This window comes from Sturnus vulgaris, chromosome 2 (assembly GCF_052056855.1).
Source record: "Sturnus vulgaris isolate bStuVul1 chromosome 2, bStuVul1.hap1, whole genome shotgun sequence".
Lineage (NCBI taxonomy): Eukaryota > Metazoa > Chordata > Aves > Passeriformes > Sturnidae > Sturnus > Sturnus vulgaris.
In genome coordinates, this window is record NC_142244.1 from 73,738,707 (window position 1) to 73,765,225 (window position 26,519).

At 34.3% G+C, this 26,519-nt stretch overlaps 1 long non-coding RNA gene across 3 annotated transcripts in view; it reads right to left on the reverse strand.

Moving 5' to 3' along the window:
• The window catches only part of LOC148224852 (uncharacterized), a 75,056-nt gene that overhangs the window by 37,853 nt on the left and 10,684 nt on the right, over positions 1-26,519 (reverse strand). Inside the window, exon 2 of one of the 3 annotated variants that reach the window (XR_015801549.1) lies at positions 346-405. The exons of 1 other annotated variant lie outside the window; for it this stretch is intronic. This is a non-coding gene — a long non-coding RNA (uncharacterized LOC148224852). Of the gene's footprint in view, positions 1-345; positions 3,846-26,519 lie in introns of those variants that run through there. One more of the 3 variants, XR_015801548.1, reaches the window with a different exon arrangement.

Genomic DNA, 26,519 nt, shown 5'->3' on the forward strand with positions numbered 1-26,519 from the left:
CTCTCAAACAACCTGTTCAGTCTATTGGAGGATGAGCTACTTCCTTAATTTTACACAAGATTTAAGATTCTTTTTGACAGTCAGGTTTTCAGTGATGGAAAGAGGGTTTCTCTAGCTGCATGTCTTATGACACAGTGCTCAAACAATAAAACAGTATTTATAAATAAAATTTAAAAGTGCAAGTATACCACACCAGTGGAGGTTTTACAGCTCAGATACTGTATCAACTTAATGGTGCAATAGAATTTACTCTTACTAGCCCATTTTATGTAATGTAACATTTTTTGTTTTAATAGACGTAGGGAAGAATCTTATCACTAGATCACCAAGTAATTTTTTTCTTACCTTACTCAGTACATGATCATTTTTCTACTTCAAAGAAATAGTGTTAACTTTCCAAGCAGCCTGAATAAATAAAATAAATATAAAATAAAGAATTTCCCATTTAATAAAGTGAAAACCTTAAGAGTATTCTTAAATTTACTGAGGTGCATTAGGTACATTCCTACCTAATTTTTTACCTTTAATTTTAATTATTTTTGAGAATTTTAATGCTGGAATAAAAGATGACAAAATTATTTTTAAATTATTTACAAACTAGAATATCTTGTTTGGTTTTTTTTCTCTCACCTCTGAATGGAGGAAAAGTTTTTTATCTTTGTCTGTGAGAAAACTTTAAAAAAAAAAGTCACTTGCTTTTCCTACCAAAGTCTTTGTTTTTTTTAAAATCTTATCTTTATTGAGCCTTACTATGTAAATTACACACATAGAAACATACAGGGATCTACCATGAGAACTGGATCCTGGATCCTTCCTCCTTCTTTTTTTTTTTTTTTTTTCCAAATCCCTTTTAATGAAGTTTATTTCCATCTGTGGTACAATGGGGAAAAGAATACTGCTTGGATTTATCAGTAAGGAAAACAAAAGAACAGCTAAATGAAATACATCTGAGAAAGCTAAACTGGGTGAAGGCTTAGATCTTTGGCAGAGCTGAAGGTTATACTTGTTCTGTGAGATGTACCTGAGGCTGAAAGGCATCTTGCTGCTGTCTTTGATTCTTCTCCTTTGTTCTTACAGTTGTGAGTGTGTAAGTCACCTTTGAGCTCTCCACACCATTGCAGTAACAAATATTAAAGTGTAGCGAAAAAAATATAAATTAGAAGTATATGGAACTACCACGAAGGCATCTTTCTTCTTTAGTTCAGGTGTCTGTCCTGAGACTGTGTATTTCAGGCATATCTATCATATGCACTTTATGTACATAGATATTTTAATTAACCTGTTGCTCACAGGGTTGTAGTTACATATAGCTGTATTTCTGCTGTCTGGGGTTCAGCCTAAAGTGGCTTGTTTATGACTACTGTTAATGCAATTGCGATGTTAAACCCTTTTAAAACTTATTCACCTGATGACATCAGAGATCTGGAAGACAACAATCTGACAAACCAAGTTATCAAACTTGTCAATTCAAGGAAAAAAAAAGCAAGAACACAACGTTTCTCCCAAAGACAGTTCCTAAAACACATACCTCTGCTCTTGCACACAAAGACATAAAGAACTTAACTTAGCAGTAATCATACTGATGGAAAACACGGAGAAGTTTCCTTGTTGTTTTCTTTCTAGTTTAAATGTTATTCTTTGGGAAAAAGTTATTTAAGATTTTGCAAAAGAGTGTGATATTATTCCCTGTAACTCCTCATTTTCCCTATGCAATTCAAAAATTATTTTTACATGTTATTATGTATTAGTGGAAACTATTAAACTACATAGCTTGCTAATAATACAACTAACAAGGTAAAATCCTTGCAACTTGAACCTGCAAATGTCATGGTTATGCAGACATATCACAGTAAAATAATCACTACTGTCAGGGCAGACAGAAAAAAAGTGGATTTCCTATTCCAAGGTACTAAAATTTACTTCAATAGTCACAAAGTAACTGCTATATTGTGCAGACACATTTGAACTGGAAATCCAGCAACTTCCAAGGTGTTTTGGAGAGCATTTTGTGGTAAAGCTGACTGACTTGCAGCTTCTGAAAGAAATAAATGGAATGTGCTGCTCTTTCAAACATGCAACATATTTAAAAAAAATATAACTGGGGAGACTAGACTGGTAAATAAACAGATATTTTTGAGACAAAGGTGGAAAATTCTGGTTCTTTAGGATGAAGATTTTAGTTGTTTGTAACGACCATGTGCAAGCCTACACAGTAATATTTGTCTCATAGGATTTCTCAGAAGTGTCTTTTTTGGGGGGGGAGGGGGGTGTTGGTACACACTGAAGTAAACCATCTGCCATGGAATATGATAAGTAGAACTAAAGAAAGAAGATCAGGTTTTAGGAAGAATAGACATCATAAGAGATCTGAGCCAGTTACATTAAGAAACACAAGGCTGAAAATTGTTGTTGTGTGTAATTTGTAGAAAAATACCAAAGTAGAAGCACTAGCTTGGCCTCTCACTGTGTCTGGAATTACACTGCTCTGTAAAACAATTCTTCTATCTGATACATTTTCTGTGAAACTGAAAGCTCATATGGATGCCCTTCGAGCATGGTATATCATTCATTTCTGATAAAATGTTTGCTTGGGAGCAAAGGATTTGCAGAACTCAAAACTATAAGAATTGTTAGAAATTATTTCTATCTGAGCATTTTCTAATTATGAGTTGCCTGCCAGACGGAAATAGCGTCTAGAGGATATTTCGATATCAATTCTCATTGTCTAGGTAAAGCCATATCAATTTTTAACCTATCAATATCAAAATCAAAATCAAATAAAACAAAGAATTATTTGTGAATACACTTAAAAATAGATATAATCTTTCATCTGAAGCTATATCACAATTTTAAAAATATATATTAATTGTTTTCTAAACACTCTGAGTCTTATGGTCTTCAATTTAATAGCATAAGTAGAATCTAGGAGTGCTGATTTCTGAAGCTATATGGATTTACTCTCCAACCAGGTATTGTCACAGTGAATCATGGCAATTTAAACTTTTGATATTGATGTTCATATTTCTAAGTCTAAGGATATGTTTTTTTGTTTTAGAAATGTGCTGTAAGTGGAAACAATTGCCTGTATGCTTGATGCCTAGTTCATATATCTTGCCCATAGACAGTACAGCTTCTTCTGATATTAAAAGCATAAATTCCAGAAGTTATATAGAAGACATTTCTGTATGCACTGCAAGAAACTGTTTTTCAGCATTCAAGGCTAACAGACATATGGATGTTGTGAGGGAAATGTAGTCTAAACATAATTAAGTGGAGTATTCATTAATAGTATATTTTCCTCTTCTATTTTCCTCTGTTAAAATATATAATGTGCTACAAGGACCATCTTTTGTGATGCCAAGGATTTAAACTGGATAATTACCATCCAGAATTTTAACAAAAAGGACTTAAAATTAAAAGTTTCCCTGTGTCCTCACAGGATAACTTTCATCTGTTGTTTTTAAACCCTCCGTTGCAAACAAAGTGCATTATGTTGGATTGACAATCTAAATATTACTTTCTGCAGTTGGGCTCCCAGCAGTGCTGGTAGCCTGAGCTCTAATTGTGTGCCAGTGTTGAACCCCAGCCAGTTCTGGTTGCAGACTCATTAGCATATTCATAAGTCACAGCTTCACGCAGGTGCCAGAAAGAGCAAAATGTTTTGTGACTATTCACTGCCGCAATAGTAGAAATACTGAATTAATGCTAAAACGCTATTTTATGTGAGAAAATAAGCTTCTAATATTGCAAAGTCGGTTCAAAAACTCTCAAGCAATTGCTCCATGAAAACACGAAACAAGACCTTTTTTCCTTTCCTTTTTTCCCTTTTCCCTGCCTTGCCTTCTCTCTCTCCCATCCCCCTTCCCCACCCCTCCCCTTTGCCCTGCAGAGTGGAAAATTCAGATCAGGCAGATTAAAAACAACGTTTCTTGCTTCATCCCCTTTTGAAAACTGGCTCTGGGTTTCTTAATAGAGGCCAAGGAAGATAGTGTGATAATTACTAGATTAGACATCTACAGACCCTGCTGCATGAGCGATAAACCAGTATAATGGAACTAAGCTTCTTCTAAATGAATCGGAGCAATCTGGAGTCTCACTAATTCTAATAAATTCAAAATAAAAGCACGTTCTCAACATGCTGCTGCCAGTAGTAGCAGCACGATAAAGGGATTGTCTGGATCAGGGTATCTCTTCACTGCAGGTCACTTTTGGCCCTTTCATCAATAAAATTTTGTCTTTCTGTAATACAAGGACAACTGATTCAATTAAAATACTATTTCAAAACCTTAGTAAAGCAAAGCGTTTAAAGGATTTTCCAGCATTGTTAAATCCAGATAATAAGACTCCAGTTTATCATTCAAGCACATCTAGCAGTGTGCTTTCTCAAAGTTGTATTACTTAACTTAGTTAGTTTTACCACTGATCTTCCAGAGAATGTTTATAATTTCTGTGTAGTATTTTAGACTAGCATTCCTATTTTATTTCACCTTAATAGATCCTGTAAAATCATAGCATCATAGAATGTTAAGGGGTTGGAATGTACCCTAAATGTCATCTAGTCACAACCCACCTTGCCAAGGGCAGGGACACCTCCTCCTAGACCAGGTTGCTCAAGGCTTCGAACACTGCCAGGGCTGGGGCAGCCACAACCTCCCTGGGCAACCTGTTCCAGTGTCTCACCATCCTCAAAGTAAAGAATTTCTTCCCCATATCTAACCTAAATTTCCTCTCTTTCAGTTTTTCCCAATTACTCCTCGTCCTATCCCTACAGTTCCTGACAAAGAGTCCCTCTCCATCATCCCTGTAGGTGACCTTCAGATACTGAAAAGTTGTTATGAAGTTTCCATGCAGTCTTCTCCAGGCTGAACCCAAACTTTCTTAGTCTGTCTTTGTAGGTTCAGCCCTCCTGTAGATGCAGATTAGCAGGAAGTTAATGACCTACATCTTAACAAAATTTCTTAGTTATCCACAGTCAAAGTACACACTATTTTTTTTCTTTTAGCCAGAAGATCTACCCTAATTTCACCACTAAGAAACATGCACTAATCATCAGGATTTTGAAAAATACTTTGGTTATTATCCTTTCATGGAGGGACAATATTAAAATTATTAAATACTTATTTCCTTATACAATATTCTACATATCTTATTTGTTCATATTTTAATTGGAGGAATGTTTATGTGAAAGCTATAAAAAGCTACATGAAAATTATTTAAAAAATTAATAAGTACAAGGTAAGTACAAGGGACTGGTAGAAGCATGTGCATTTCAATGTCATTCCTGCAGTCTTATCTTCCATAAAGATTTTGAGATTTTTACTCAATGTCTGTGAGGAGAATTTGACATTGACTATGCTAGATATTTCCTAGATATTTCTAGTATTCCAGCAAGTTTTCTAAGCCTTTGAGGCCTAAGGAGCCACACTCATTCCCATCACAAAGCTGGAAGTTGCCAGTCGAGGGAAAAAAACTTGTTCCCCCACTTTAGCCTTGGATTTCTCCTGCTATGAGACAAGAGGGGAGCTCTGAGCATAAAGACCCCAGGGAGCTGTCTGTGAGCTGCTGAAACAATCCACCCAGCACAGTCCACTCCCTGGGGAGACGTGGATTTCCTCAGAAAGAAGGGCATCAGAAATGAGGTTGCAGACTGCATTATAAGCCATTTCTTGTCCTTGGTGTGTGCATCACAGCCCTTTTGCATCTCAGAGTAGTAGACAAATTAGTAGAATTGTATCTAGAAAGCTCTGTAAGATCTTGAATCCCTCAGATGCTGAAGGAAATATATGGGTTTGTTTGGTTTGGTTTTGCCTTTATATTCCTGTGTTCTTAATTCTAAATGTTAAGCTAATTTGTTGAAAAGAGGGATCGTCTCTATTTTAGAAAACTATCAAGATCACACCAAACATTGAGCACTCTTGAGCTGCTCGTTTTGAGTTGACAGGTTTGAGCTGCTCAGTCCTGTCAAGACGGAAGATGCTCTGCAGGGTAATCAAGGCAAAAACTGGGGCTGCTGGCAAAAATACAAGTCTAAGAAATGGCTATGTATTCTGTTTTTAGACTACAGCATGGTAAATTCAAAAATTCAGTTTCACATTTAGGAGCAGCAGCTGGCTTTAAGTCAGTCGTAGATGAGAGATGTGATTATGGCTGGCTACAAGCAGCTACAGGTTTTGGCCTGAGGGACCCTGAAGCCAGGCAGGTCCATCAGTGCATCAGCCTGCCTGAGCCATGGCACAGCTCTGCAGGAGCCCTCTGAAATTTAAGGCATGTTCGGTGCATAGACAGAGTGTTGCAATAGCACAGACACATTGCTACTAGAACAAACACAGTACAGAATGATTAAAAGTGTGGACAGGGTATGTTTATCTTTTCTGATGCCAAATCATGCAAATATATTCATGCTCCTTTACTGGGTATGGCCACTGGCCCCTGTAAAAATCCTGCTCATTTGAAGTGTGTGAAATCTCAGTTAGCAAGAAGCATCCAGGCCATTACACATTAGACATACATGGCATCCTATTTCTATCTCTTGACTGTCCCTCATGTATATCTGTAGAAGTTGAATTTTAACCCAGCACAAAATGCGTGTGTGTGTGTGTATGTGTATGTGTTGGAATGAAAGTGCTGTCCTCAGGCTACAAAGATTCTTAGAAACAGTGAAACTGTTCTCAGTTTCACTTGTGCAAGCAGATTCAGTGCATGTTGTCTCAACAAACTGGAACATAATCTTGAGTATACTGAGCCTTGAGAAAAAAATTATAGCAACTTTTGCTCTCCAAGGAGAATGCCCAGTTATAGTAAAATATCCCCACCATATCCTAGGGAGTACTATGACTGTGGTTGTTCCCTTTATAGCTAATGGAAAGGAACAGGCACCTCTAGAGAGTCATTAATCTCATCATAAGATAGAACAGATGAATATCCCTGGAGGAGCCTATTTTTCTCCATTAACTATAAAGGGATTCTAAAATGCCTGGCTCAGATTTTAGATGTCTAACTTTCAGATGTTAAATTACAACCAATTAAGTCAATCACATGTTGTCCCCTAGCAGAACATATTCTTTCCCTCCACAACCAGTCAATTCAGTCAGTATCCACAAAGAAAAGGCTGGAAAGAGAAAAGTCAGTCCTGAATCTTCCCCAGACCTCCTCACATATTTGCAGTAATTGTCATCCACGGCATGCCAGTGGGGAACAATGCATATTCTCTGAAACTTCTGAGTCCAACTCCTTTTTTACTGTCCATTATTTCCACTTTTGGGACACTAACTGATATATGAGGAAGGAAAGTGTCAGAAAGGGTATTATCTGTTGCTGCTTCTAATGAGCACCATCTGGACAGTCTTACCCACAGAAAAAAGTATTTTGCACCTGTTTTGCACATCATTAAAAACACCAGCTACATTTTTCTTTTATATTCCAACATCAGTGTTATCAGTAGAAACACTGTATTTCCAGAAGCTGACTATTTGGGTTGTGATACATCTGTTTTCTACCTAATAGGCAGAGGTCTGAAGTCTGTAGAATTTCAAAGCCTCTTTCTTGATGTGCCACTTGGAGGAATTCACCATAGTTTTGCTGTTATGTTCATAAAATTTCCATTTTCATAATTTTTTATAATCAAATACTGTGTGAGCTTTCCTGTATACATATTCTTTAATGTTAAAAAAAAAAATAAAAAAATTACTGTGCCAACATAAGTTGTTTCAAATATGAATGTAGCTGTAGAAATATGACCACATAAACGCTACCTTTCACTAGCATTTGTAAACTATATACAATGGATTATATATTTCTTTTTTTCTAGAAAGCTTCATGGCTATGTATTATTTTTCTTAATATCTTTTTTATTGTGAAACAACTAAATAAGTTCCACTTTTTCTTACTGTGAGGAGTATTCTTTACATGACAACTCAGGGTGCCACAGAGCTTTGCTGAGAGGTCAGCTCTGAATCCCAAATTCAGCAGAATCCAGACAGGAAATAACTGAACACAAAAGAGCATGAAGATGTATATTTTCAAAAACAGTATTTTCATTGTAGCTACTGTAAAATTTTGAGGATTTCAACTCTTTAAAATCTCTTTCTCCATTGCTAAACATTAAACTACTTTTTTTTTCTCTGTTTTTATTTTGTCTGTGCAAGCACCCACATGTACACAGAATGTCTGTTATCTATCTGTATGTTTATATGTATGCATATATATGTATATAGTATCCCCTTTAGTTCCAAAAATGCAGTTACAGGTAATTTAAAATGGGAAAATGGGGAGGAAAATGGGAAGAAAAAATTTATTTACTTATCCCAACTGGTAGAGATTTGTTTGTCACAATTGTATGGTAGGATATAAAAGTCCTTTTAGGGCTAGGGAAATGAAAGAAAATCCAGTTTCTAAAAACCATGAAGAATTACACAATATTGTAACATCCAGCTGTATAAGGTAAGACTGCACCTGGGTAATACTTGCCAACATGACTGTAAGATATGCAGGGAGATACAAAGTTCCACAGACCTCAGCAGCACTACAGGAATAACAGAATGAACAGCTTCTGAAAAATGTCATCAATGTATTATGTATAAAATAGATCTGTACTACACTTCAGTGTCAGCCATGCATGACTTTTTGTTCTGCTGCTAGCCTTACTTAGCATAAGGAAGGAAAGTTAATTTCCATTCATCTGGGCTTCTCTAAAAAGTAACATCTTTTTAACTGATCTCCTAGGGAACTTCTGAAAAGATACAAAACTAGATCATAGAGTCCTTGAGTTTATGAGAAAAAATTTCCCAGGATAATACAATTTGGAAAAATTGCATGTATCTTGGGAAAAAGATATTGCCAGAAAGTTCTTAGCTGTTTTTCATGACTTGGCTGGCAGTCTTCATAATAAATACAGCAGGAGGCATCTGATGGGGAAAGTCATAATATAGCCTCAGCAATTTAGCTGGAAAAGCTTAGGAAGATGTCACTACACCCCTCAGCTGAACGCTGCCGTCCTGACAGTTGTGACCCCAAAATAAACTGTGTGACTTCATCGAATCCATTTCAGTGCAGTGTCACACGGTTATCTTAAATCACTGAGTGTAATTTCAGATTATTAGGTTTTGGTTTAGGCATTAGCTGATAAATAATTTATCATAGAGAATTACCTTTATAATAGGTAGATAGTGATGAATTCCTAAAGTTCTTTATTGATTTCTTTTCTAATTGAAGTATTACAATGAATACTTCATCTTATCTGCAGGTGCATTTGGTAGATATTTGGTAAGTTCTCTCCATAATCAGTTGGGAGAGAAAGGCCCACAATGGATTTGGCATGATTTATACACATTAATGTATTTACCATTTGTGGCTGGTTTACAAAGTAAAAATGTTATGCTTCAAAATGTAATTGATATTTTAACTTTATTAATAAACTAATAAAGTGTTGTCCTTTCTTCAGCCATGCACTATGACTTTATTGTATGATAATAAACCATATGACACTGTGGAACTATAATGTTCTTGTGCTATGATTTTTTGGTGCTATACTAAACTCTCTGCTATGATTGAATTACTTCATTATAGAGATAATTCATAAATGAAAGGGTCAAGTTCTGCTGATGTGAAATAGGTTAGATATCGATTAAATTTTTCCAATTTTAACATCTATACGCCTCTCATGATATCTGTCCATTTTCTCCATTGGTAAGATTGAGTAAGCAGAAGGATGTTGTGTCACATTCATTGCTGGTTTTATTATTTTATCAGATTTATATAATCTGGCTAGTGTAGGTTCATTAAAAATGATGCTACTCCTGTATGGAGCTCTGTAGAAGCAGCAGAAGCTGACCTGCGGGGCTCTGTGCCATTTGTGATGAGCATTATATCAAAATTCCTTTGAAATGCTGTCACAGATGCAGGAAACAAAAAAGGGAGTTATATAACATATGATTTCCACATCTTGGAGCAAAGAATATGAGGAAGCCTATCCAAGGTAGGTATTTCTTGTATGGGTATGGAGCATGCAGTCTGTCTGTCTGACAGGCTAGCTGTATTTTTTCTGAATTATTTCAACAGTCAAGTTATTATTACTATGCAAAATATATGCAGAAAAACAACAAAAACTTAAAAGAAATCTTAGATTTCTCTTAAGAACTGACAATATCAAGGTGCTGTGAGCATGCGACCATAGATTGCTGCATTGAAACAAAAGTACTCTGGGGTCATTTTAATCAACTGTGATCCATCATACTTCTACTTCATGGAAAGAATAACAGTGCTGTTGTTACTTTTTGGCCTCAAGAGCTGCCTAACAATCTGTCAACACTTTTGATAAGTTACCTGCAAAAATGGGGTTTGAGTAGCTCTGTTTTGCCGTGAACAGAACTGGTATACATACAAGCTGCTTAGCTGGCCTTGCTTTTGAAACTGCTGACCTGACACCAGGAAAGGCAAGTGATCAAGCAGGAGATGCACAAGCTGCACAATGAAAAATTTAATAACTTGTAAATGGTGCAAGAAGGAAAGAGGAGTTTGAAAGAGAAGAAAGGAGGCAGATAACCCTAGCTTTCAAACAAACATTTTACCTTCCTAAAATTACTCTCTCTCCTTCCAGATTGATCAGGAAAAGCATCTATTATTTTCGGAATGCTGAGTTTGATCCTAAAATCATAGAAATAAATTTAATATAGAAATATTTCTTTATCACAACAATAAAATAATGCATAAACCCCTCCTATCATTACTGTTCAAGAAGCGTTTTAAGTGTCCATTGCTATTACCATCTGAGAAAATCAGGCCATTTCCTTGAATACTTAAACATGGTTTGATGGTGCCTACTCTCAGGCAGCCAGGTATAAAAAAATATATTCGTTTTCAATCGTTCCTATGATAAAAAGAGGTATAAAAAGAGGTATTAAAAAAACAACTGAAAAGCTACAGAGTGAAAAAAATATTATGCAGAGAAACAATTTTTAAAATTACAAATGCAATTTAATACTGCTGCTTTAATATGTATTCAGTAGATATTTATATTGTATAGCCATCACATTCAAACTAATCTGTAGACAAAGACTGAATTATGCTCACTTAATTTTCTATATTGTTATTTTTCACATGGTTTCTCTACAAATTAATTTTTCTGTCTTTCTACATTTTAGAAAGGACAAGGTTTTTATACCTGCTTTTCCTTGCCTTAAGAGTGATATGCAATTTATATTTAGTGGCAACTTACGTGAGACACATGATGTCATCCAAGAATAGTTTATTATAAAGAATGGCAAAAGTGGTTACAGTAAGGAATGGAATGTAATAGTACAAAAACGTTAGGATATATATACTGTTAATTCTATTTTATTTACCCTTTGAAAGTTTCTAAAATAACTTCAAAATATTTCTAAGCATCTAATAATTTCTGTGCAGGTGGTGATGTTTTTTTCTTTGCTTTGTTTTTTGTTTTCCTAGCAATTATCACCAAAAAATATATTTATTTGTACACTGATTTGTCCATATTTATTCATGGGCTAAAGTTATGCAAAAAACCTGCAAAGTTGTATATGGCAAATATTTTAGAATGTGTATGTTAATGAAATTCAAATGAATAAACAGAGAACTTGCCTAGGACACTTATCACAATACAAATGAAAAAATAAAATCTTTTCAGCAAAATAATTAATTCATTAGTGAGCACTATAAAATTAAAGAATGTAATATTAGTAATCATGTATAAATAATGAATGTTTTAAAATTCAGTTATGTGGTGAGAAATAATGCCTGGATTTAACATCACTTTGATGAGAGCAATATAAATTGCAGACAAAATACACAGAAAAACAGACAAAAAGCATACTCTTCATGTGCCCAAGTGATTTGAAAGGTAATTTATTGATCAACAATATTAATTACTCTGAGAATCTACTTCTGTGTTAGGTAGTATACTTTACACATACAAAATACATTTACAGTCTTTCTAGTCACCTTTTTATTCTCTGAAAAAATAACATTCTGTCTCTACCATTTAAGGATCTCATTCATTTTTCATTGAAGTGACAGGAATCTTCAGACTGAGGGCATTGTATTCTCTAACAGTTCAACCTTTATGTAAAGACAGGTTTGCTTTTGGAACCAGTTAAGTTCTGTACATAACATACATTTAATCTGTACATATGTATAGCAGACCTGATAGTATACCTACTGTAAACATTGGAAAGACTGTTATTAATGTCAATGGCTTTTGATCTAGCAATTTTATTATATTGTATCAGAACACATACTAAATTCAGATTCTGTGAATTCTGATCTTTCTTATACCTGAAAAGTTCTTTGCATACACCCCCATGCACTGATAATGGCGCAGGCTCATATTACACTTTTGCCTCTGTTGCATACCTGCAATAAATTTTATACATAGTCTTGAGAATATTGGCAGTGAAACTTAGCATTTGTTACTTTGTCGACAGAGGGAGGCACACTCCTCACTGTCAACATCAAAGGCCCATTCTCACACATCTGGCATGTCTGTCTAACTGCACAGAACAAATTATGAGAATGCAGTCAGAAAATATTTCTAGCTGAAGTCACAGAAAGTTACTTTCTCCTACTTATATGATGTCACCTAACATATTGAAGATAAGATATTGTTACATAGCAAAGTCAGATGATGAAATAAAATTTGAGCTCAACTATGAATCCTTTTTTTTTTTTAATTCTTGGAAGTGCCAGGTGGGACTTCAAACCCTTGCATTTCAAAATAGTGCACAAATCCTTTTGTTTCCTGACATTACAGGAAATATTTACTAGAACCTTCACAAATGTCTTTGAAAAATCAGAGTTCACGATGTCAACACTTGAAGTGTTTCTTAATGGCATAGCTTTCCATGATTTTAATGGCATTTATTTATGTATCGTGTTAATGCCTTGGAAAAGGAAAAAAAAAAACCAACAACAACAAAAAAACATTTTACCTCAATACAGAACCTGAGAAATTCGACTAATATATTATTTAAGAATATGGTCTTTCTCTAGAAACAGGACATGGGTCAATCTCTATCATTAGATTTATTTTGTAGTCCTTTGAAACTAGGTGCTCTCCAGTGTGACTAGGAGACAAAGGTGCTCTCCAGTCCTGGCTCTGCAGTAGGTTGACCATTGTGAGAGGTGAAGTTATTGCAGTGGAAGCCAATTAAGAGTAAAATAATTTCTGCAGTCGTAATTGCAATGAGATTACTTGGACACATGCTTCTTTTACTACAGAACCAAGTTCTTTTGAGATTTGTTAAGATCTTCTCTCTTCAAGGTTTAAGTGCAAGACTTATGGGTCTGCACTGAAACAGAAAGACAGATGTCCTCAGCAGACCACTTTGTTCTCCTCAAACTCATAACAATATGAGAGCCTTGGGCACTTTATGGCTTCTCTCTACTCTTTGTTATTTTAACTGCAAAAATAAGAGCATGAATGTACCTCTATATATGTCTCACTGAGCTTATCATGTACTTGCACTATATTTTAACATTACTGCTCATTTATTTGTGCTGAACACATAAAAACTATTTTTTTTCTATTTTATCAAAAAACAATCAATGTATTTTTAGATAAATACTACTTTTTCTTCCTTTGTCTCCCTAGCTGTGAATTTTAATCACATAGTCCTAAAATTTTTTGTGTGATTTGGATTAGGGACATATTTCGTAGGATTATTTGTTTCCTATGAATAATGCAGTCACAAAATCAAGTACTTAAAATGCCTTCACTCCTTGTATATTTTAATTTTTATTTTCAGCATCAAACAACATCTGTATGTGTACAAAGAGACCTTTAAATACATTATTTTTGATGGATAATTCCTTATCTTAAATACTAACCAAAGTATACTGTATTTGCTTCTTTAATTATAACTCAAATTCAGATTACTATATATTAAAAATACTGTTATTTCTTTAGAAAGAATGGATTCTAGACAGGCATATCTAATGGAGGATCCCTCATCTTTCTGTAAGCAACTGAAAACCCATGGATGTGTATCTTCCAGTCAAGAATCCAGTTAAAGAAGATGATGAAATAGCTTTTGCTTTAAATATCTTGAGTTAGGCGTCTCAGAATGGGATTCACCTTTCCAGTTACACTAATTTAGGTATTATTATGTAGATGACTACAGATAGAATAGGTACCTGATATTTCCCAGTCAACACACATCTAGGTATGCAACAGCCACCCACCAGCAGGCATCCCACACCACTGGAAGTTCTCTGGAATGCTGAAGGCACCTGCAGAGCTGACAGAAAGGTTGCAAGACCTAAGTGGGAGCTCAGTAGACGATCACAGGGTGTTTCAGACCTACCTGGATGTGGGCTACTGAATGCTTCTGTCTCTCTAACGAGAGAGACTTCTCTTTTCCATATCATGGGGGCAGTCATGCTTTGGCTAGAACATATTTTTCCTTTCTCTTGGCCAAACACATTATGCAATTCAGAACAAAATATGCCTGTTTTACTATTTCTAAGATGATTACAGCTGGAAACTAAAACAAACTTGTAGGAGCTAAGTTAAAAGAAATAATAAAGAAAAAGCTAAAGGAATGCAAGGAACAGAGGATGGTAAAGATGAAATTAGAAAAGAGTGGAGTCATAGGTGAGATTACATAATTACTTAAAATTAATTGATCAACACTTTCACAGAACAGAATTATTTTTGTGTAGATTCCCAATTTTAAAAAATCAATTACTTGTCACTTATTTACATATCTGATTTAAATACCCCTTCAATTGCTAATTTTATCAGTGTTTTCCTCAAAATTTGAGTTTTCTTAAGAACAATGAATTCATTCACTTGAAAGCACTATATCATCTTACTTTTTCTATTTTATGCGAAACTTCACAGTTTTACATGCATCTATTCACCAAAATTAAGTTTTACTAGTCTGTCATCTACATTATATAAGTAAAAATCAATGCACCAAGATGTAGTTTAGAGGAAGACTAAAGAGAAGCAGAGAAGTTGTAAAAAGTTAAATACCATACAGATAAAACCTATTATTTGACAAACTGTAGTTCTACTCCTCACTGGGCCTATCTTGCCTTTTACTGCATATAAATTTCTCCACCTGAGTAAATAGAATACCCCAGGTTCGCAGAAAAACACCCATGAAATTTCACAGTCCTTTCCTTCTAGAAGTCACATATGACTATCTCTCAAATTGAATCAAAGTTGATCTATTTTTCTATTTTAGCAGGTAGGTTTATGGATAAGTGTTATAAGTACATTAAAAGTTGGAAATAACAGAGCATTATCACTATCCTGGAAAATTCATCAGCTGCTAAAAGCTAGAAGTTTCATTTTGATGGTATATCTGAAATACGGATTAAAAAATTTATGGGAGAATATGAAGCCAAGTCCTGGCAAAAAAAATCAACTAAGCAAATAAAGGACTCATTAAATTATAAAATCACTCTGAAAGTGAATATGGTGCAGGTAAAAAAGAGAACTTGATATTTTTCAGTAGAGGAAACTATCATTTTTAATAGGAAGAAAAATACTTAGTTAATCTACTTCAATGTTTGGAACTTGACTGCATGGAAAAGAATGTACAAGCTCCAGATAGCTGGAGAAACATTGAGTTATCAGCAGCTACCAATATTTATGCAAAATATTTCATGTTTATACTGCGAACAAAATAGGATGATTACATTTACCAATGGTATGGGCAGTAGAAGAGCAAATAAATGATGGTATGTGAAAGATTTTAAGCTACAGATGACACATTTACAGCAAACGTGTAAACTCTTCGCATCAGTTGCACCAAATTAAAGCTCTTCATGCTGAAGTAACAGATAGTAGTGGCATAGTGTTACGAAAAGTTTCAGTTTAAGCAAAAAAATATTCAGTCCTTGAAAAACATTTCTTATATTCTTCTTGTGTGACAATAAATTAGTATGTGAATTGTTATTTAAGTATCATCTTAAATAGCAGAGATAGTCTTTAACTAAACAGATTTGTTCAATTACCTGCTAAAGAATTCAAATGTAGATAGAAAAAAAAAATTAAAAATAATATGCTGTATTTTTCAGATAGAAAGAGATTTGATAACTATAAGGACATATCAACGTTGCTTTTCCTAGCTATTGGCATGTTTGTAGAAACACCATCTGTACTCAGCTGTAAGTTTTCCAAGCTTTGCCAACCTGGAAAGAGGAACCATGATTCCAACCATGGAACCTTTGAAAGAAGAAAGTCTAGTAGTTGGCAAAGCCAGTGTCTGCTCATTTCCACTGACAATCACAACCACACTTATCCATATACTTTTCTTAAAACAATAATTTATTCAACATTTTGACCTATATTATTATCTGTTTAACTTCTATTCTGTTTACTACCTGTTAAAAATACAGGGTTCCAACATATGAATATGAGAAACTTATAAAAAAATAAACCAACTCAATAATAAATATTAGCCCAATACATGTCTTTATTCATTTTATTAAGCTTGCAATTATACGATTGTAAAGAAAGAGCCAGGACAGGGCTACTTTTGACCTATGTTTCAACTTAACTAGTCATTAAAATACCAAGAAAACACACTTGCTTTTCTTGACAGACTTTTCTGAGAACAAAAAACAATGATTGCCTGTATCAATCAAGAGTTCATGGCTGTGGGTTTCATCTTATTTCCTCCATTCTAAAGGCACTCAAATAAAGCACTTGCCTTTAAAATAAGACCTCATAGATATAACTTTTTATTTGTACTGAGGGATTAAAAGCCATGTTCTGCCTGCATGACATTTATTGCAAGATCAAGGTATTAACTTGTAGATAAGTGTAGGAGAATGCACATGAGCATGCTGAGTCCCTGTGCTAAAAACTCCTGAAATGCTTTTCCACTGAGAATGTGAAACATATTTTATTTTTTATTAAGATAATAAAAAGGATTAGTCACATTACAGATTAATTGCCAGCACAATTTATAATCCGTATTATAAAATGAAGCTCTTCGGTTAGCTGAATTCAGAAATTCATCTGAAAATGTAATCTCCCCTTATGTTTGCAGGTCTGTAAAATAAAAATTAATGCTTTTCTGTGTTAAAATTTTTGCTTGGCAGTGAGACATATGCCATAGTTTAGCCTGGAGAAATGATTTCTAGGACAGACATTTTGAATTAAAGTGAAAAATCTGGCTGTCTATTTGAGACAATAAAACCATCATTATTTTGTGAATATTTCAAAAAGCACATGAAATGTTAAATATTCATGTTGATGAACTTATCCAGCCTCTAGCATTATCACACTTTTAAATTTTTTTAAGTATTTTACTGTTGCACTTATGCAAAGTAGGAAATTACATAAATGTGTCCAATAAAGGTTAAAACCTAAAATATGTTATTTGCTCTAACTTTTTCTTTCATTTATTCAACACTAGATTGGTGCCTTGGCAGAACTGGTTTCAATATCTGCAAGTATCAATATTTTTTGGGGTTTTTTTTGACATAGCATCATTCCACTCCTTTAGTATTCAAGAATTGCCAACATCTCTTTCAAGAAATTCTATGGCATTCTAGAATACACCAGCACGTTGCATTGAGTAATGTCCAGTGAACAGCAATAGGAGCATAGGCTAGCCCTCTGCACCTAGTAGTGTCCAATGGGAAAGGATAGGTAGATTGACAGACAGACACCATTTCTGTAAACTCTTGGTCTTCTGGAATAAATTTGCCACGTGCTGTGGAAGATTTACTCTATCTAAATGGATGGTGAATTGATAGAACCATTCTCTTCCATCTGTATTAATACATCCTGGTTTCTTGTGCCACAAATCTTGCTGATTTTGTAAAAGCTCTTTCAAAACTCTATTATCTTATTTTCATTCTCAGACTCAAACATATAATCAAGAAAGAATTCACTAAATGAAACACATTTTTTCTTTGCAAAAGCTAAACAATAAATTTTAATGATTTTTTAAAAAAAATATTTTTCTTATGATGTAAAAACATACTAATTTTCTGTATATAAGCACCTAGCTCTCTTGTCTTCTGTGTTTTCTGATTCGATAAGGCATATTAAAAACCATGTGCTTACATAAAAATTTTACTTTTCATTATTTTTATTCCTAGTATGTTATAATAATCACTCATTTATTATTGTTATTGATTAATGAATAAACAAATTAATATTAACATATTAAATCCTGAGTAGGAATCTTAGAGCATAGGTTCATAGAATGCTTTGTGTTGGGAGTTTAAAGATCATTACTTCAGCTGCCTTACCAAGATCAAGAGTGTCTTTCATGAGGTTTGCATGAGCCTATTCTTCAAGGTTTCCATGGATGGCATCCCTTCCTTCAAGCCTATGAACTGCACCAGCCAGCTTGATGTCATCTGCAAATTTGTTGAGGGTTCATTCAATCCCACTGTCTGTGTTATTGCTAAAGACATCAAATTGTATTGGTCCCAGTATGGACCCTCAAAGGACACTGCTTGCTTTCCTCTTGGACATTGAGCCATCGACTGTAACTCTTTGGAGAGGACCATCCAGCCAATGCCTTATCCATCTAACAGGCCATCTGTCAAGCCCACGCCTCTGCATCTAGTCACAAGGATGTTATGGAAGATGGTATCAAAGGCTTTACAGAAGTCCAGGCAGAATGACAACAATAGCACTTTCCTTGTTCACTGATGTAATCATTCCATCATGGAATGCTAATCACTTGGCCAAGCACAATTGTCCCTTTCTCTAATCGTCTCCTTGTTTTCTGTGTTTCTACATACCTTCCAGGAGGTTGTGTTTCATGATTTTAGAAGGCACAGAAATGAGATTAACTGATCCGTAATTATCAAGGCCCCTTTGGTGCACTATCTAAAAAATGAGAGCAATGTGGCTTGGAAATTGCGTCAGCCAGCAAGCTCAGGATCCACTTGAGGGATGCACCTCATTAGATCCCACAGACCTCTGTATATTTATATTCCTCAGGTGGTCTCAAACTGGTCCTTCTTCTACCATGGGAGATGCCCCTTTACCCCAGTCCTCATCTTGGTGTTCAGGGACTCGAGACAGGCATTTTGAACAACTGATAATAGTGTCAGTGTGTCCTTCTCATTCAAGTGCATTTACTTAGGGGTCAGTGACATTTTAGGTGTCATAGGACATGATTTCTGGTCTCCATCTTTTTCTCCAGAATGATATGAAGTTATCTTCAGACCTGTGCACATCTGCCATCACTATGTACATTTCTCAATTACCATAAAATATCTTAAATGGTGCTAGGCACATACATTAGAGTCCTAATTTAATTTCTTTATTTCACAACTCTGAAATGAAAAACCTTTTCTTAGCTGTATGTAGTTATTTAGTTCCCAAAATAGGAAGAAACAACTTAGTTTCTGAAGAACATACTCCTTCTCTCCACTAGCCAGATTATTCATAGCTAAGTATCAGCCCTAATTCAAAACATATTCTCTAGATATTATTTTAATATATTTTAACACTGGGAATTAACTCAGAGCAGAATCTATTGGTTAAAGATTTGCCCATCATTACTGCATTGCTTGCGCTGAATACTTGCACTGAATGGAATTTTTGAATATGCAATGAATACTAGACTATGGTATTAACATGGCCAAGCAACCAGAGTATTAACTTTGATTAGGCCTCATTTATGCTGATTTTTCCATTAATGTAAAATACCATAGATAGGCATAAGTAAATTGTACTATTAGTGAGTCTCACACTCCTTGATTTGAATGCAAATTTGCAGAACTATACATCAAAGTAAAATCAGATTACCATACTTTATGTGTGGGTGGGTGTGTGATACACTAAAAGCATGTCAAACAACATTCTTATGTAAAGATCAGTAGGAAGAAAGTGATTATGGAAGAAGTTAAATCCTGCTCCAAGTGTCTGGCAATTTAAAAAGTATTAATTTTAAATTTTTTAAACTTTAATGCAATGCCATTTATTTACCTTTCTCCATTCTGTTACCAACCTGATTACTGCTTTTGAGTTGAAACTGCATTTATTTGAAATGTTTTTTCTACTGTATAGATTTGCAGCTTTTGACTTAACCTTGCCTATGCATGTGGTCTGAAAATTCAGACTCAGCTCAAACTTTGAGTACAAAATAAAAATTTCTGTTTTATAAAACAACTCCTGGATTTTGCATTAATGCATTATTATCCCAATGTCTGTTGAACTAACAAGACAAAAACGTCCCTCCATATTTTTGAAGATTCATCTATGTGTTACAATTGGTTTTCCATATGACTATTTCAAAATACTGGGAAACAGATAAAAATGTAACATTTGGTTTAGAAAGCTGCATCATGATCTACCCAGTTGTTACACAAATTATATGATAGAATTCAAGCTTGAAACTTTACTTCTATAGAGATGGAGAAATAAGAGAAAAATTAATAAATTAAAATTGTTCTACCATTCTAGATGATAATTCAATGAAAATTTTAGTAATAAACTGAATCTGATGAGAAAGATAGTGTGATGATGAATGTAATAGTCATGTACAATATCTGGTTTGAAGTATTATATTAACATGAAAAATAATTAAAACTTGCTTACAGAATTATGTTCATATGCATAATTTACCAGGAATCAAAGTCAATTAGGAATAAAAACTTGAGCTGTTTTTGTTTGCCACACATAGACTGCCTAATGTAGTGAAAAATCCAGCATGAAATTTCTCATTCTGTTTCACTCTTCTCAGACATTTCTTCAAATGAAAATTCCATTTCAGTGCAGACTTTTGAGAAACTGATTTTTTTTCCAAATCATTATCTATAAATTATGTACAGTTGTTATGTTATATAGCCTTATTCATGAGAGATAGAAGGCAAATGACAACACTGACTTTATTTAAAACAATGACTTGCATTTCTAAAGCTTAAGCTAATTCATTCTCATTTTAACTCTGATTCTTGCAGTCTTTCAAATCTAACAGAAGGTAACAGAGCATATAGTTAATTACTATAAATCTGAAGATATTTCTAGTGATTTTGACTTAAAAATGTATTTACAGTCTGTTTCTGAATCATGCACAGGAACTTTTTCATTAGTTTTGACTCCTCTTAATGATCTGTGCTCAAGCCAACTGAGATTTCTACTAATCCTTCTTATAACTTCAATATTAGTTTCAAAAGGAATTTTCAGTGTTTTCTTCATCATGGACTTTTGGGTAATAATATGCAATTTTGTGAAATAAATATTACAAGGATGCAATAAAGGAGGAAAAGAATGCTTTCATTATCAGCCATCAGCATGATTTCTTTGGAATTAACATGACATTTCTGCATATATGAGCCCTTCCTGAGACAGAAAACTACTTCCAGGTATTTTCGTATATTAATTTGTCCTTTTAATATTTTGGAGATATTAAGACCTAAAACTTCTATATTCTTCCCCCTTCCCACCAGGTCTCCTTCTCCATCAAGATTAATCCAGAGTGAGAATCTCTGGGCTCAATAGGGCCATTTCTTGATGGAGACAGACTCCTTGAAGTGAGGGAGGGTTCCCTGGGGGTCTGAGAGCTCAGATGTATTATGAGGCTGGTATTTTCCAGAACTCCATGATGAGGAGTAAGAAGGACGTTTCAGACACCTGAATCTTTGCTTCTCCATTCAGGTAGATCACTGATACTATGCTATTCTACAGCAAAGAAATAGATGGCCAAAGCTCAAAGTGTGGAATTAATTTGAGAAAATGCAGCTGTTTATGGTTGTAGTCATATATTTAGACTAGGTGCCCTAGATTCCTGTTAGAGTGAATGGAAAGAAATGAAACTTTTAAAACATGCTTTATCTCTTTCTAAATATGGACAAGGCTTATTTAGAGATTCAGACATCTAAACATAGGTGTCCAAATGTGAACTAAGGATCTAAATTCCACCTACAGTCGATGAAAAGCTTAATCTTGGCCAAAGCATAAATGGCTGGCTTGAGATGCCCTAGGATATCTCATAAAACTAGGACACTCATGGAGTTCACAGATATGAACCAGGACCTGTATAAAAACAATAAGCTTCTCAAGTGGCAGCTAGAGGCCATGTTGGCTACTCCAGGAAACCCAAAATAATACTGCATTTAAAAGTAGAGTTTTATGTTAAGTTCTGTTAAAACTGATCTGAGATGTTTTCTATTCTCTATTCTTTATTCTCTATACTGGCTGCTCCTTTGATGACTGTAATAAGAGTTTAGGCACAACAATTTACACCCATATGACCATATTTAGTTAGCTAAATTTGCTGTATATGTCTACAGATGAAAAGTTCTTTGCATCCCAAACTGCCACATAAACCTGAACAGTTCCCATTTCTCCCCATTGACTGTCAGAAAGGCAAAGGTGACTTGCTCAGCAGGCGAACTCTGTGCTGCAGCTGCGAGAATTTCAGCAGAATGAGTACAGTAAAATTCACCTTCACAACTGAATGAGGAAAAAATCTTAGTAGACATATCTATTTATGGGATTAATATAACCTCTGTTTTCAGAAAGTTAGAACTTTTGTCAGAGCCCATGCATCATAGTGAGGGGAGAGAGAGGAAAAAAAGACATAGTATCTGGTTTCTTGGCCTCTGCCTTTATTCTGTCAATTTAGCTTGTCAATTAGTGTCAATTGTGGTTATATTGATCTGTGTGCTTTATGGATTCTAACTAGAACTAGATTCATTCTACAAACTCACACACTACAGCAAAGTCCATGGCTTCTAACTTTCAGTCACAATTGAATTAATTAATAGGGCTACTTTTCCAAGAAGGAATTGGATTTAGTTATTTTCATCTTTCTCCTGTATTCACTGATGTTTTTTGGACTGACATTAATAAAACAAAGGGAAAACATGTTTATTTGAAACAATATTGCATATATTTTTATTTCATAATTAATGTACCATGATATATTGAAAGTAAATTGGCTGATATTCTTTGGTTTATTCTGATCTATTTCTATGATTCTAAATTGAGGATGTCCTCCTGAAATCAACAGGCAAACACTCTTGGGAAGCAGGAAAAAAACAAAACAAAACAAAAAAGCCTCATTTTTATTGTTGCCACTGCTGTTATTAGGATATTATCCTACTTTTTTGATCAAAAATCAAATATTAATATGTTGTAAAAATTTAAAATCAAGTATAAATATCTTGTCCCAATATAACAGCAAACATTATTAAAAATAATAAATTGTGTGTATTGTCTATAATATTCTAATTTTCTTCTAATAAAATGTGATATGACCATGGAAAAAATATTTGAAGGATACCCTTTGACTGCCTTCTTTTATATGAGTGTTCTTATTTTTAATTGGAAGTTCCATCCTGAGAACGTTATTCACAAGTGTGAGATTCATCACACTTATCTCTAGCAATATAAAAGTCAAATAGCTTAGCTGTGATTTAACTCACCCAACCTTAGAAGCTGCAATTCAGTTACAGACTGCAATGTGTAAATTCATGTGCTCACAATACAGCTGTTACATTTCAGCTAGGGAACACTTAAAAGGCTTTAACATAATCATCTGTAACACTTCAGGTATGCTAAAGTATCTTTCCTGAATTCCAGCTGCCAGTTCAGAATAGAAAATGTATTAGCCCTGGACAGATATCTCAGGTAACCCAGGTTGCTTTGAATTCCACCTAGGCATGCACATTTCAGATGATATTGAAACCCTATTTCCAGTCCCCAACATCAGCCTTGAGTTCAAAAAGGATAGAATTATATACGAATACTGTTGGTCATAACTACAGCAATTTAAATTAAGGCAACAAACTATTCTAATAGTACTATTACACATGGAACAAAAAATGGTTTTAAAACTTATTACTTTAAATAAAATTTCTCATTGCTCTCTTCTAGTCTGCTTGTCCAATGTCAGTCAGAAGGAAAGGCAGGGAGATTGAAGGTTGCTCTAGAAATCCAACGGGATTTTTTAGAAGGAATTGCATAATTAACTGAAGAAAGCAGAAAGGAAAACAACAGTAAAAACAACAACAAAATCTACAATTTTTAAGCCCATCTCTGAATCTCTGGCCCAAATGCTGAGACCACAGGAGATACACTGTGGATATTCACACTTCTAAATGAGCAAGAAACAGAATTAAATCATAGGCTCAACTTCCAAGTACAAATTGGCTCATGTTCACATTGCCAAGGGCTTGTCCCTTCTGTAGCAATTTTGTCTTGGACAGAGCTAGCTGAGAACTATGGAAAAGAGCTAAGTTATGACAAAACAGTTATTCAGTAGGAATTCTCCAGTATGGATTATCTATTATGGATTATAGCCCCATTGTTTGAGTTTCCTGACAATCTGGTTTTGTTAGTTTAGCATAATAAAGGATCCTGTTCCAGTCAAAGACTTATGGAGCACTCAGTCTGATGCAAAAGGACCTATGTCACACAATTATGTTTCCCAGGTTTTCTTCTTTCACTATTGTTTGAAAAATTGATCCTGCATTGATTTCTCATGAATCCAGACAGAAGAGGGATTTGTAACTGCCTTTATTCTCCCTACAAGAGCAATTTTTTCTATTTTAGTAAAACCTTACATTTGAAAAAACAGTATTAATTCACTGAAAACTGCAGAAACTTATAGTGAATGGGATTTTGTTTGCAAAAAGATATATTCTAGCGAAACATATATTTTGATAATTTCCATTTACTTTCTGTATCATATTAGATGTGAATACAGTTCAATTAATACTAGTAGTATCAATTCTTCTTAAAGTTAGTTAGCCTTCTTTACTAAATGTCTTTAAGATTTTTGCTTCATAATGAGAAATGCATTGCTTTCACAAAATCGTCTATAGAAAGGAGATCATGTAAATCAGCTGTATTATATTATCTGACTATAACTCTGCTAATGATGTAACATTTCTAATCAGAACTGATCCTTTAAAATATGCAACATATTTCTAAACCTCATTATATAAATTTTTTCTTCATTTTTTTTCCCTCTTCTAATTCATCCATGTAACATAATGAACATGCTCAGGTACAGTAAGAATGCAGCTAAGAATCCTTGAATTTATTATTCAGATTGGAATTTATGAATGCTATGAATTTGTTCAAAGGAAAAATGGGCTTAATTTAATATACATGTCTGCAGCTGAGCTAATACGTTTGGGCAGACAGCAATTCATGGATCCGTAATAATAACAACTTCCTTCTCAGCTTAATTTTAATATTGCCTTATTGCCAAATCAACAGTCTAATCATTACTCTAAATATACCTTCTAATTTATGTAGCTGCAGAGGAGTATTGTCTTATACTGAAATTTTAGTTAGTTAAGATCATCTTTCATTAATAGCAGCACAGCCATAGAAAGACCTTTCGAAAATGTGCGTGCTTCTTTTTCCCATGGGCGCTCTTAGCCAATGTCAATAACATCTTTCACTCTGTTGCTCAGACCAGCAGTTCTTCTTTCTGAATAATTTCATCAAATCTGTGGGGCCTAACACTGTGATTAGTGTATTCCTTTTGTTCATTCTTGCACTTTCATGCTTTGTTTCTGCATCACATTCTTACATTTTAAAAAAAATATAAAAAAATATATAGCTAAATTAAAACTCAGAAAAAAATTAAAAGGCAGAGAGAAAACAAATCAACAAACAAAACCACAAACCAGAAAACTCTTAAATGTAAAAGCTATCTTCATTATTTTTACTGCTATTAATACTATTATTCCCTGCCACACACAATATCATTGGGCAGAACACAATTTCTGGTAGGGATCTAAGGTTATTGAAACAGTGAAAATGTACCCCAAAATTTAGAACATTGTTTCTATTTTGGTGTTTTAGACATATGCATTGACCTAGCTTTTTGATGAATGCTTTCAGACAAGGATAATAATTTCATACACACTCTTTTTCAACTACCACGATCTTGACCACTCCATTTGTAAATGTTTCCTTAACAAGCTAACGAAGATAGAGACAACTCCACAAGACACCTCAAGAAAACAACCTTTATACACAAACTATCTCCTTTTGAAACATTTGCTTCCCAAATCACAACAGTGGGAAAAAAATCCCATACTGTTTTCTGCTTTCATTCTCCCTATTTGTGCCCTAGCTAGGTTCTGGCAATTCTGTCCAGAAGTCCATACTGCTTACAAAATGCCCAGTACATAATACTGCGAACTTTGTTGTGCCATATTTATCCTGGGCAATTGAGTAATAGTCTCTAGAGTCTAGCTACATGTTCTACATCCTGCACTTAAATCTTTCCTACCATCTGTCTTCCCTTAAAGATCTCTCATGTGAATAAGTTGTTACTGTGTGTCCATAATTAAATTATATTTTTCCCTTTTCAAACCTCCTGTGACAATCCACTTAACAGTTTTGCACTCTATTTTCATAAACCAGATTTTCTTTTTTCCAAAACACTTTCCACTTCATTTTCTCATCCATTTGTTGCATTTATCTTTCATTGTGATGAGCTTAATAACTTCAATAATGACTACAACCCTGGAGTATTGTATTCCTCATTTATATTTCAAGCTTGACCCAAGAACCTGTTATTTATTATTATGGTATAGCAATAACTGTCAGG